We start from the raw sequence: 12,840 nt of genomic DNA, 5'->3' as shown, positions 1-12,840 counted from the left end.
TCAAACTCCTTTAATCTTATGTATCCAGAGTTTTTCTCCATAATTCTTCTAGTCCATATTTCTTTTTAATCTACCATGAGAGAGCTATTGCCATCAAAATGAAGATACATAGTGTATCCTTTCTTCCATTATTCGTTTTCCATGCCTAAAATTATAAGACGACTCCAGAAAAAAATTGATGTGCAGAATTATGTAGACACTGAAAATGGCTATGCAAAATTAGGGCTTCAGATATTTGAACCATTCTTTTTTACTCAATTTTTCACTTTGATAAATCATTAAAAAATATATAATTTACTTAAAAAGAAAAAATTGACCAGTAAATATAATCAAAATGTCCATAAAAAAAAGTGGATTTGATAATTTAGGGTAGATTTCACCTCAACTTAAGGCATATATTGGGTGAAATTTGCATTTCTGTGAAGGGTAGGCAATATATAACTCTGAGCCATTGAAGTTTCCCAGTAGCTTATGTTGGCCTTGGAAAATTATGCAGTTGATCCTCACATAAATGTGTCGTAAGGCATTGCAAGTTTTGATTTCTGTCTTCTGTTTTGATTTATGGGTCTGCCCAATTGGCAATGGAATCCTAATTATTGGTTACTATCTGCTGTCAGTAAATAGAGAATTTGCATCCATTACTACTTCTGTATATTGTCCCTGCATCATTGAGTGGTCAAGTAGAAACAATTCTGCTAGTTGATAAGCATTTTATTCTTGATAAAATCTTCATTTCTCTATTATTAATCGGTAATATTTTGTGATGTTTGTGCACCATGTTGCAGCTTTCCTTTGTGTCATGATTATCTTCTCACTCAAGTGACAATATCAATTATTTCAGCCCCTGTACAAAATAAAGTCTTTTATGATTGAATATGTAGCCACTGTGAAAGGTATTTGACTACTGTATGCCACTGTAAATGTAGACCCTGAGGTACTAGATTTTAGCATGTTTCAAGGGTGAATCGACACCCCATCAACAGATTAAGAGTTCCCAAGGAGTATTTCTTGCACCAGTGTGTGCTTGAGTCTAGTATCTGACACAGTGAGGGTGCCATGTTGTAGTGCCTTATTACCAAAAGGTCATATAAAATCTATGTGTAATACACCTTGAAGAACTAATTTCATTTCTTTTTTGATGAATAGGCACTTAAGTATTAGATCCATATTTGGAAAACATTATGAGCAAAGTATATCTCATATCATGGCTTAGATGTGTGTTTATGATAAATATCAAGGAGGCTGAAAAAATTAAGCTGAAAATCCACTCAGTGATGTAGGTTATGTGATAAAATATATCATTTGAAGCCAAATTATAATTTTATACCCTCAAGGCATTGTTCCACTCAGTAAAGTGAAATTATGTTGCATTGGAGGAAATTATGATCATTGATTCACTCAGTAGAAATGCATAGGCCAGGGAATACCAAATATTGCATCTTCTGAGTATAGATAAACATATTAGACATTTTTTAGGGTTTCTTTTGTTTGTGATATTTGCCATTAACTTTCAGTTTATCGCACGTATTTAATGCCAAATCCCATCGCTTCAAATCTATCATGCTTGTATTATTATTCATACCTCATTTCCATGGTGTTATATGCTCAAGAGAAATATTTTTCATGAAATGTTCACTTATTTCCTGTATTTATATGTTGATTTATTTGTATTAGCTATTACTAGGTATTTTTCTGCAGGAGAACACTTTCATGTTATAGTTGTTCTGCTTGCAATATCCATTTCACTTAATAACTATAAGTAACTAAAATTTTCCACCAATTTTATTTCTGTAGATTCAATTTTTTGCTGTTTTTGGTAAATAATAATGGCTGTCTGATTGAATGGATTAATGATAATGCTCTACCAATTGAAATTTAAAGTACTCCCAGAAAATAATGCATTGTTAGGAACATAGAAATCTGTTATTGGTGAATTTTTTGTCTTAAGCCAACTGTCTTATTCAAATGGATTGAACCATGGACTTAGGAAATGTGTTTCTCTGATAATTTTTTATGATAACGCTATATTTATGTATACATACATAAAGCATTATACAGATTTGGAGACTTCACATATCAGCCAAGTATATGTTTAAAACTCAATGGTGTAAATTTGACTTGAATGGCTCCCAACAAGAGAAATTCATGTGAAGGACTAATATCAGACGTTGTGGAACTCAAACTTAAGATGCTCGGAGAAATTATGGGACTGAAAATTGCATAAGTGTCAAAGTACCATATTTCAGGAGAAATTGTGGACCTTCCACATTATGTCTGAAATGATAACTTTCCAGTGAGGCTAGGAGGAGAATAGAAGCATTTAACTGCAGCTGTAAGTGCTGACTCATGAATACAGTTTTCAGAACTTTATAAATATTGAAATTTCCTCATCCTACAGTGTTTTCTGCTGGCCATGTTTAAAAGAGTATCAACGCTACTTCAACAGTTTACAATTAACATCGTTTCACTATAGTTTATCTTATCTTTACTTTATTGTCCCTTTTGTCTATATATCCTTGTAACCTTATCAAGTCTTGTCTTCTCCCAAAGTATAAGCATGTACCTAGTCCACAAAGAGCAGCAGGTACATCCTATCTTTATATCCATGGGTGGCAGTCATTAGTTTCCTTGATCTCATTCATTTAAGATACATAAAAATATTTAAGTTTTAAAATCATGCCTTCAAGTTTCCGCTTTCAAAAACAAATAACATTCTTTTATAAGATTAATATTTCCTGGACTATGAGAGCTCAACTGCTGATACTATTGTGTTTGCTAGAGCTTGAACCATTACATCTGTACCATATTGGCTCTTTGTGTTAGACCAGGCCAAAAGTGGAGAAATGTATTGAATCAAATGGGTAGGGTATTGCACACAAAAGTTTGTCCCCTTCTAATGAAATGATATCTTCTACTCTTGCCGAAGGGATGTCTTGGGTTTAAAAAGTTTTCTCTGTCATAACATTGATCTTATTTGCTCGCAAAATTTTGTATTCAGGCACTGACCATTCTGCCAGCCACTGACCAGCCTAATATTCAGGCACTGACCATTCCGCAATAGACTCTGGAATTATTATTTTTAAGTTTCAGTATTAATCATTCATATTAATGTAGTGCTATTACTTCTGGAACTTACTGTTAAATGAATAAATATAAAAAAATAATAATCAACCCAAAGGTCGGTTTGGTAGGTAATGGCAGAGTTAACCCAGTACTAAGCCCTATATGGAGTGTGAAATTCACACATCAGGGTGTCCAGTTCCTTTACCTGTTCTGATTGTGGTTTCCCAGGAAGGTCTGGCACCCGAAAAATTACAAAGCTTGGGTGGAACTGAACCAGGGAATCGGACAAATTCAAATATAAGAGCATATTAGAAGTAAACTCGCTTATTACTTAATATTTCATTGGTCCCAGCTGCCTTCATCAGAGAGTATGAGTAACTGATTGGAAGATAAGTGGGAAAGAAAAGAGGAGATATTAGAGTGAGGGGTAAGGAAAACTAGAAGGCGTGCATTATAGATGAATGATTGTTTTGATACCAGGAGATGAAATGTTAGCTAAAGGAAAAATGTTCTTATTTAAATGAAAGTAGGTACTGAAGGGAACTTGAAGCGTTTGGCAAGCGCTGCATGCGTGTTCATTGGCGGCTTGTTGAAGAAATATATAATTAACCATTAATATCAATTTCAACCTTGCTTCATCGCTTCAAAAATATTTTCCTGAAAACGTGTTTAAGGTATGGTAAGTCACGAGGGACGTCCTGATGCTTCTGAAGTGGCTCCAGAATGTTGTAATTTATGAATGAAAAGTGCTTGCTCGAATTGAAGAACAATATGTGTGGCAATAAGTAATGTTGAGGTTACCATGCAAGGGAAATATACAAAATGCTTTAATTCTTGGTTTTCATAGCCTGTACTGATTAAAGAAGGAAAGTGAAATCCTCCTATCGATGTACAAACATCACAGAGTTTGAAGAGTGATCGTGTAAACTGCTTTTTTTCGTCATGGTAATGGTGCATTCCCGTGACATTAGCGCACTGCGCGGATGGCCAAAAAGGCATTAGCCCCGCACCGCGATGCTTCAACAGCTCAGCACAACCGTCAATGACTCGTGTAGAGTGTTGTAATGGGCATGTTTGATTCACTGGCTACGAAATATTAAGTTCACGGGAGAGTAAGCACTCATTGAAAAATTGCCGTGGAAGAATATGAGCGATCTTTCATGTTGGGGGTTTGCATTGTTCATCAAATCATTTTTCTGAAGAACAATTAAGTTCTTAAGAACAACACAGAAGTGGGTTGAGTGCCATGCAGATGCGGCATAAGAATTTTCCCTTTAAAATTATTATTGATGGCAGAATCATTTGAACAGGTCAGTGATTTGAATAAGCTTATATTGTTATTGGAATAACAAAACAGGTAACATTTTTTGAACGATTGGTATAAGCAAAAAGCTGCTTCATGGATTGCAACACGGCTCACAAATCGTTGCTGAACTTTTCAACCCATTCTGCACTTTTAAGTTATATTTATCTTTCGTTTATGGTAACAATTAATAACACTTCATATATCATACAGAGATCATGTGCTCCAGTTCCTTGAGATATTGTATTTACACATTTTCTCCACACACTTTCACTCATTAAGTAAATCATTGCATCTTCCCACCTTCATTTCTTTAAGTCTTTCGTCCGACCGGCGTCCAGGAGAAAATAACATAATTTTTACAGTTGAGGCAGACAGCATATCAAGAGGATTCTTCATTCAAGTTGAACAACATTTTCTTCACGGGGACAGCCACGAGCACACCGAGGATCCCTCAGTGAGGGAGGTAGTGGTGTTGGTAGGCGTCGGACGAGATGTTGTTGCCACACATCTGGGGACTGCTGCCCCGAGGCAATGAATCAAGGAGACCGGCGCAGAGCATGAGCTCGTCTGCCAAGTTGCCGCCTTGCAAGCTGCCCATCAGGAACTCCTCCACCTCTCCACCCTGCCCTGCCCCTCCGCAGACGACCCCGTCCTGTGCCTGAGGAGGATTCTGCTGCACGATGGGGCCGTAGCCACCCCCGACCCCGCTGCCGCTGTTGGTCACCTGCCATGCCCTAGCCGTGGGCTCCAGTCCCCCGCAGTAACTTCCGCCCCACTCGGACGCCTCCAGGGGATTCTGCTGCTGCCGACCCGGGTCGAAGGAGCCCTGAGCCTCCGCCTGGTGCTGTTGTTGTTGCTGCTGCGGGTGGTGATGTCTGTTGTTCAGGGGATGCCTCTGTGTCACGGTGCTGCCGGAGCCCAAGTCCAAGAGTAGGGGTGGCGAGGGAGGCACGTCCTCCCCCGAGGGATGGTGCAGGTGCTGCTGCGACTGTTGGTGCTGCTGCTGAATGGCCTGGTGCGGTACGGGAGGAAGAGCGAAAGGCCGGAGCGGGGCATCTAGCTGGAAGATCTCCTCTGGCTGGAAGGGTTGCTCCATGGAACCCGGGGCGCCGCAGTAGGCGGGGTCGATTGCAAGAGCGTCCCCCCGGGGATCGTGGGGTTGGAGGCGAGTGTAGGAACAAGGGGGTGGCGGTTCGGGCTTCATCTCGACCTGGTGAGGCCCTTCCTCCAGGACGGGGATGCGGAGATACAGGGGGTCCGGCTTCATCTCGAGTTGTTGCTGCTGCTGCTCCAGTTCGTGGTGGTGGGTGGGATGTTGCTGCAAGTAGGAGGGCTCCGGCTTCAGCTCCGTCGGCCAGGCGCTTGGCATGGGGATCCAATCGGACTGTTGGTGCAGTTGCTGCTGCTGTCTGGGGACGGATGGAGGTCGGTGAGTGTGAATGTAGTGAGGAATTTCGTGGGTCGGGGGCATCGGGGGCGGTGGATGGCCGTGCTGTGGCGGGACCTGGCCAGGGGAGTCGTACGGTTGTTGCAGGAGGGGTGGAGGCCCCACGTGGTAGCAGAAGCACTCGAACGGCGGGCAGGAACAAGTCGGCTGAGCACCTGGAAGACGGGAAAGAGAACTTACTTGGGTGAGTCCTTTCTATATCACTCTTTTAATGCTAGAGTGAGGTGAAAGAAACAGTGGTGATTTATCGATCGTTTCAATTTATCGTCGCGTAGGAAACATACAGGATTCGTCCGGAAAATAAGTGTACTGACTCCTGGGCTGGGCGCGCCGCTCCAGGCGCGCCCAGCACCGCTCTGAAGGGCTGCGATTGGAGGGGGGTATGTTGGCAAGCGACGCTGAAAAAGGCAGTCGGCTCTGAGCTGTGGTGTAGTGAGGAGCTCTGTTAACGCGAACCTCCACGCTCGACCCACGTCACGGAACGCGATGCCGAAGTTTTTGGAGCAGCGTTATTCCATCAAATTTGCGGTAAAGCTTGGGAAATCGTGTACCGAAACTGTCGGTATGATTAACCAGGCTTACGGGGAGTCAGCCATGTCCAGAAACATGATCTTTCGGTGGCACAAGATGTTCGTGGAGGGCAGAGAAGAGGTCGACGACGAATCTTCGAGAGGTTCCCGATGATGCCTTCGCGGGAGCGTTCCAGGAATGGGAACGCCGCTGGAACAAGTGTATCGACTCACAAGGGTCCTATTTTGAGGAATATTAGCTTAAGATATGTAAAAGTGTAATACATTTTTTTTCCTGAGCTCAGTACACTTATTTTCCGGACGAACCCTGTATATATATGCATTATATTACATATTATTTGTATATATATATATATATATATATATATATATATATATATATATATATATATATGTATATATATATATATATATATATATATATATAATATATAAAGAAAATTATGACGACTGATGCTATTGTCAATCCCATTTAAGTGAAATACGTATTTGTTTGCATTACCTATGAACAAATGAGATTCTCCCTTACGTGTAAGGCCTCCTTTCGTATGGACGTTAATAAAATTTAACTCGGAAATTCTAGTTTTTCCTTCGCTTCCTTGTAATTTTACTTGTAACTTATTTTTCGAATTCGATTCTTATACTATTAGACAAACCCCAGGAGGATATTTGTTTAATAGTCTAAGAATCTATCGTGAAAGGTTCCATGTTTGTATACTAAATTACAAACCGAAGTGACTGCCAGAATATTTTTTAATTTATTGCTTTTTTATAATGCTAAAAATAATTTAATTGTAAATTGAGGTTTTTCTTAACAAAGGTTTGTGAGATATATATGTGTGCTTGTGCAAATGAATTGTTTATGTTAACTAATCTGCGCTTTTTTCTCCTCGGTAATTACTATTAATAATCAATTCCATTAAAAATAAATATCCTGTTTAAATTTGATCATATATCTTATTATTGAGCATTTAAGTTTGCCTCGATGCTGTCATATATAATATTTGGCATTCGATAAATGAATCGACACTTCCACTGGCATTGAATTTGAACGCAATGTCGACAACACTTCCCCGGTTTTCATATTTTTCCACCAGAACACATTCGTTTAACTGCTAGTCGCATTTGGAAAACATGCATGGCTAGAATTCGATTTAAAGCCACTAGAAGAGAGAAGCCATTGTTGTGGCATCCGAAAAAAATCGAAAATGATTATTTAAGCTTGTTGGAAGCAATTAAAGAAATGTTTTTAAATTTAACTAATGAGTTGTAACCACACGCAATTATGATTAAATCTTCCTTTGATTTTCAACTCAAATTAGCCAAGCTCTTTTCCTTTATCATCATGAATGGTGATTTCGCGTAAACGGAAATATCAACAAATGAGAGGAAAAAACCCCGTCCTTTGTTTCCATTCCTGATTGCTCACACTACCCCACATTTCAACTGGAATTTTTAACTTTGCGATGAAGAGTCACTCTCAAGCTTTATTCTCGGCCCTTGCTCCATTTGTAACTATTATGTTACAATGGGAGCAATCAGGAGCAGAAATGAGCCAATGGTAACACAACAGTAGACGCGAATGCACAATACGATAAATCATGGAGCCATGGCGGGAAATAATGTTTTTTTAAAAATATGTCTCAGTGACTAATTGTGCTTTTTCCGAAAGTTTATCAGTGGATGCAATAAAAATCACAATGAAAGTATTCTATTATGATAAAATCATTCATTATGTCTGTCACAAGTCCCACTAGTAGTAGTAATTCCTAGTAGTAGTAGTGCCTGTACTAGTAGTAGTAGGCAGTAGTGCCACTAGAAGACTTACGGTGTGGAGAATAGAGGACGTTAATAACAAATCCGTGAATTGAATGAAGACCGTCGGGGAAAGATTGAAAACATTGCGTTTAACTACATGTCTAGAAACGCTTCCTTTTTCATCCGTCAACAGGAAAGCCCATATATCGACAAGGAACGCACTCTGGAAGTTCAGCTCTTGCATTATCATCCTAATCATACGATTAGTATCATTATCATCCTTGTATTTTGTTTGCCTTCAACAATCAAAGTATTTAAAGGAGATTTTTATCGAAATAGCATACATTTTATCGTTTTTTTAATGAACAGTTATTTGTCTCAATATTGAGGTTTTATATCGAAATGTAATTACTTTGCCTTTCACTTATTCACGTATTGTTTGAAATAAGTTTTACAGTAATTATCAGTACATAATATTTACCAAGAGCAATACCATTAATTATATAATAATATTCTTTAATGTTATGGTTATAAAAGCTTAGTATAAAAAGTATCGGGAAAAGTAACGTAAAACTACATGTATGTACGCAATATATTTCCATTTACTATTCATAGATACCTGCCTATAGATGTTTTGTTTTGACGTGTGATAGTGAGGGCAATGACGTATATTTTGAGTTATATACGGTTTAATTTTAAAGCTATGCAAATGAAATATTTTCTCAGCATTTAATTCCAGTTAATTTACAGTTTCTATGAGAAAATCACTCAAATATTTTCTAAAAATTAAATATAATCGTTATTTTTTCCACATCGAATTATTACAGAGTCGTCTTTTTTATTTTTTACCATGACCTTAGTTTCTTTTGAAGCGATGAACGTATATGGAAATGTCGATTTCTCTATTTTTTTAAACCCCCCCACCCGGAACAACAGACGTGTCCAGCGTTCCTCTGTCATTTACCATGATTCTCTGCACTGCTCCTGTTTTTCCCCTTCTGAAGTGTGGATAAAATTAACAGATTTTTTTCCTTGGGAACCAGTTATTCTTTCGACGCGAACGGAATTCATATCTTTTCCTATCAGCGACGAGAAGGCGTTAAGGAGCCACGAGGAGCAGAAGCGTGCAAATGTGAAGGGACGTGAACAAACCTCTAAGAAACGGTTGCCTGAAAATGAACAGCATTATTAGGGTACAAGGAGAGGCACCGTTACAACTATCAGATCATTAATATACCATTTTGTACAATCTACCACAGTTTGCTCCTTGGGACGTACTGAGGGGAGCAAACCCTTCCTTCCCCCCCGACACACTACATACACGGGGGTGCATCCATCACCCAAGAAGGGTCGTCGGTGGCACTCACCTCCTCTCCCAGGGTCTGAGATAAGCGGTGGCGGCGGCGGCTGTGGTTGCTCGTAGCTGCGCTCGGCGTGAGTCGGCTGTAGGGGCGCCTGGGGCGGAGGGACGAGGTCCCGATGGTGGTGCGGCGCCCGCTTGCCGCCGCCGTGATGCAGGGCCGCGGGTGCCGGACCGCATTCCGCCGTCGCAACAGCGCCGTTCCCCGGACCCCAGACCGGCGCCGTGTTCTCCCGTTGCTGGAGGTTCTTCCAACGCTGCGGAAACACGTGGGCGGAAATGCCATTAGCACAGGAGGCAATAGCTTCCTCGAGAGGCGGGACGATCCCTCGTGCACGCGGTGGGCATGTCAAGGAAGACCGCTCGCGTTGAACGCCGTCACCACGTGCGCGGGTAAAGCGATCGATGGGGCTTATTTATATTGACCCGCGAGCGACTCTCCGAAGCATAGACGCCCAGGAAGTCCCCGGGTTATGGTCGAGGGGGTCTCTTAAGTTCTTCCTTAATTAATATATCCTTCGTTCTTGAGAGACACAATCGATGCATTCCCCATCTACACGTACGTGTATCTCTTTCAGCTGACGGAAGAGAAACCACTTCAGAGTGGCTGGGAAGATAATATTTCTAGTGCCTATACATGGATGGTTGTCAGTGGAATAAAAACAAGTGTAATTTCGGTTAACTGTTTCAGACTTGAAGTGGTGTATGGATGAGGAAAAACAAAGGACGAGAGCTGATTACGGTTAAATGAGCAAAAACGAGCGTTGTAGTAAATCCTCTTCCTACGTAAGTGGTGAAGTGCAATCTTTTCAATTCCATAATAAGTGTAATTATTGGGAATTGCTCTTCGATGTCGTCATACTTCAGTTAAAGACAATTGAAAATCGCTCTTATTCCGTTTACAAACTAGACAGACCCGCAAATGACCTTAGGTGTCTGTCGCCTCCCCTAATAACTACTGCTACTAGGCAGGCGTGTGTAACAAAACTCGAGGATATTGTTGCGCATAACTACTTCTGATCGAAATACGTGTGTGGCCTTAATATTGAGTTCAATCGTATTCAAATACACGAGTACTCAGTCTTGTGCTGTCGCTATATTGTGACTTTACTGCATTGAGTTTTTGTTTATGTTTATACACGCATAAATGTAACATATATGCTACATATCCCATAAGACTAGACCCTGTACCCAACCAATTAGCAAAGGCACCTGAACTAAATGCTCGCAAATGAATCGCCTTGTTACCAATTGAAAATTTCATGAGGTCTTCAATGAAATGGAAGGAGTTACTACTAAGTGGGAAATACTCATTGGTGAGATGGAAATAGTATAAGTAATCCTCATGAGGTTAATAGCGATATATTGGATTAGGATTTGTTCTGAAATCCATAATGCGTCAAGCAAGGAAGTAAAAACGGGGATATTTATTCTACGCCTCCCAAACTGAATCAGGTCTTTCTTAAGTTTTTTATATTTGATAACTTGGGATTTATAATTAGGCACTTTACAATAAGAGATTAATGACTACATACACATCACCATTTTAATTCAGTTTCAATTATGTGTGTGTGTGTGTATGTATATATATATATATATATATATATATATATATATATATATATATATATATATATATATATATATATATATATAACAATCTACAATGTGATTGTCCTTTTACGTGTCATCTATTTTATTTTGTGTTCTATTGTGCCGTCCAAACGTTATATTGCTCTCTTGAGTGTTTCTAGATCATCTATATATACATAGATAATGTTTATACAGTCTATATAAACCATTAGCACCGTAATCTACTCGAAGGTCGGTTTTAGTAGGTGATGGTGGAGCTCACCTCGTGCTAAGCCCGACGGCGTGTGTGACATTCACACGTTAGGGTAGGGGTCTAGTGCCTTTCCCTGTGCTTATTTGTCGCTGTGATTTCCCAGGAAGATATGACGCCCGAAAAATCACACAACTTGGGTTGAGCTGATGGTGCCCAGAGAGGCTTGTCCGGGAATTGAACCCTTGGTTGTAGACATCACAAAACTTCAAATTCCCTCTCTTTTCCGAGACATTTCATGCTTCTGTGCTGAACGTAATACTTTTACCATGGGTTCGAGAGTCTGCGATAAGATATTTTTTTGGAAAAAAATGTTGTAAGCTACTATATTTTTTTGTGTATGTGGTTGTTTCCCAACTCAATCACTAAAAAGTTCTTCTCTTGCGCTATCCGATGACCTTTTATTTAACGGACTTTAGAACCTTGCCTCTAAACCAAAACGTTTTTCCGAACCTTTGGATTTTTTCGGGGAATGCATGAGCATGGGATCACTGCTTACTTGTCTAGGTTCTCTAGGGGTCGTTTTTCTCAGGTAGGGTCTACAAGCAATGCGCTCACCTTGGTGGATCCGATGCCGCATTCCCTGGCGAGGAGAGTTGCCAGTCCCCTGGCTCCCCTCCGTGCCGCACCCACACTCCGCCGCGCCTCCGACGTGGACTTGGCTTCTGGACGCGGGTGATCGTGCACTCCTTTAGCCTGTGCAGAAGGGAAATAGGGAACGTGACTCATTAGAAAAGGATCCGGGATTTAATAAATATGGATGATAATGATGCAAATGAAACTTAATCCCGCAGATTCCAGGAAATTCCCAAAAGCAATATGAACTAAAATATTAGAAACTGAAAAATATACACTAAGCCGTCAAGTAAAAAATATTTTATGGATGAGAATCGGAATCAAGACTTCCTATGTTTTATTTGGGTACCTCCAGGTATAGAAATACCTGAGATTCGAACTCTGGTCTCGATAAAAATGTTTTCAGTTCAATTTTCACTCGATATTGGTCTGATTTCGGCAGAACCCATGGTGAACATTGATAAGAATAAGCTTTTTATTTGTAGCAATGATGGGTAAGAGTCAATGCCAGTTTCAGTGAGAAAGTGGATAAACTCAAGGTGTGCATCACTGAGCCATCAGAGCCGATCAAATAAATGATTTGGGTGTCTTAATCGCTGTAATATGGTAGTCAATACAAGGTTTATATGAAAAGTATCGGGAACAATTTTTTTCCTGATGTGTGCGTGAACTGCTGACTTTAGACCGTTGGTTAAATGTGCGCATGATCGCAGATCGGATTGGAATTGATACGATGACAGTAAGCATTATATTCGCTGCAAATTGGGAGATGCAAAAGATCTGCGCTAAACTCGTGCCAAAGGTCTTGTCGAACAAGCAAAAGCAGAGTCGAGTGTCTGCTTGCGAAGTCCTTCTGCAACGCAACAAGATGATTCCCCAACCCCCCTACAGTACCAACTGCACCAGTAGACTATTTACTATTCCCTAAAGTGAAATCCTCCCTCAAAAGACACCACC

Source organism: Hetaerina americana, unplaced genomic scaffold, assembly GCF_022747635.1.
Source record: "Hetaerina americana unplaced genomic scaffold, ioHetAmer1.1.p SCAF_1, whole genome shotgun sequence".
Classification (NCBI taxonomy): Eukaryota; Metazoa; Arthropoda; class Insecta; order Odonata; family Calopterygidae; genus Hetaerina; species Hetaerina americana.
The sequence above is the reverse complement of the archived record's forward strand: the minus strand, read 5'-3'. Positions refer to the sequence as shown.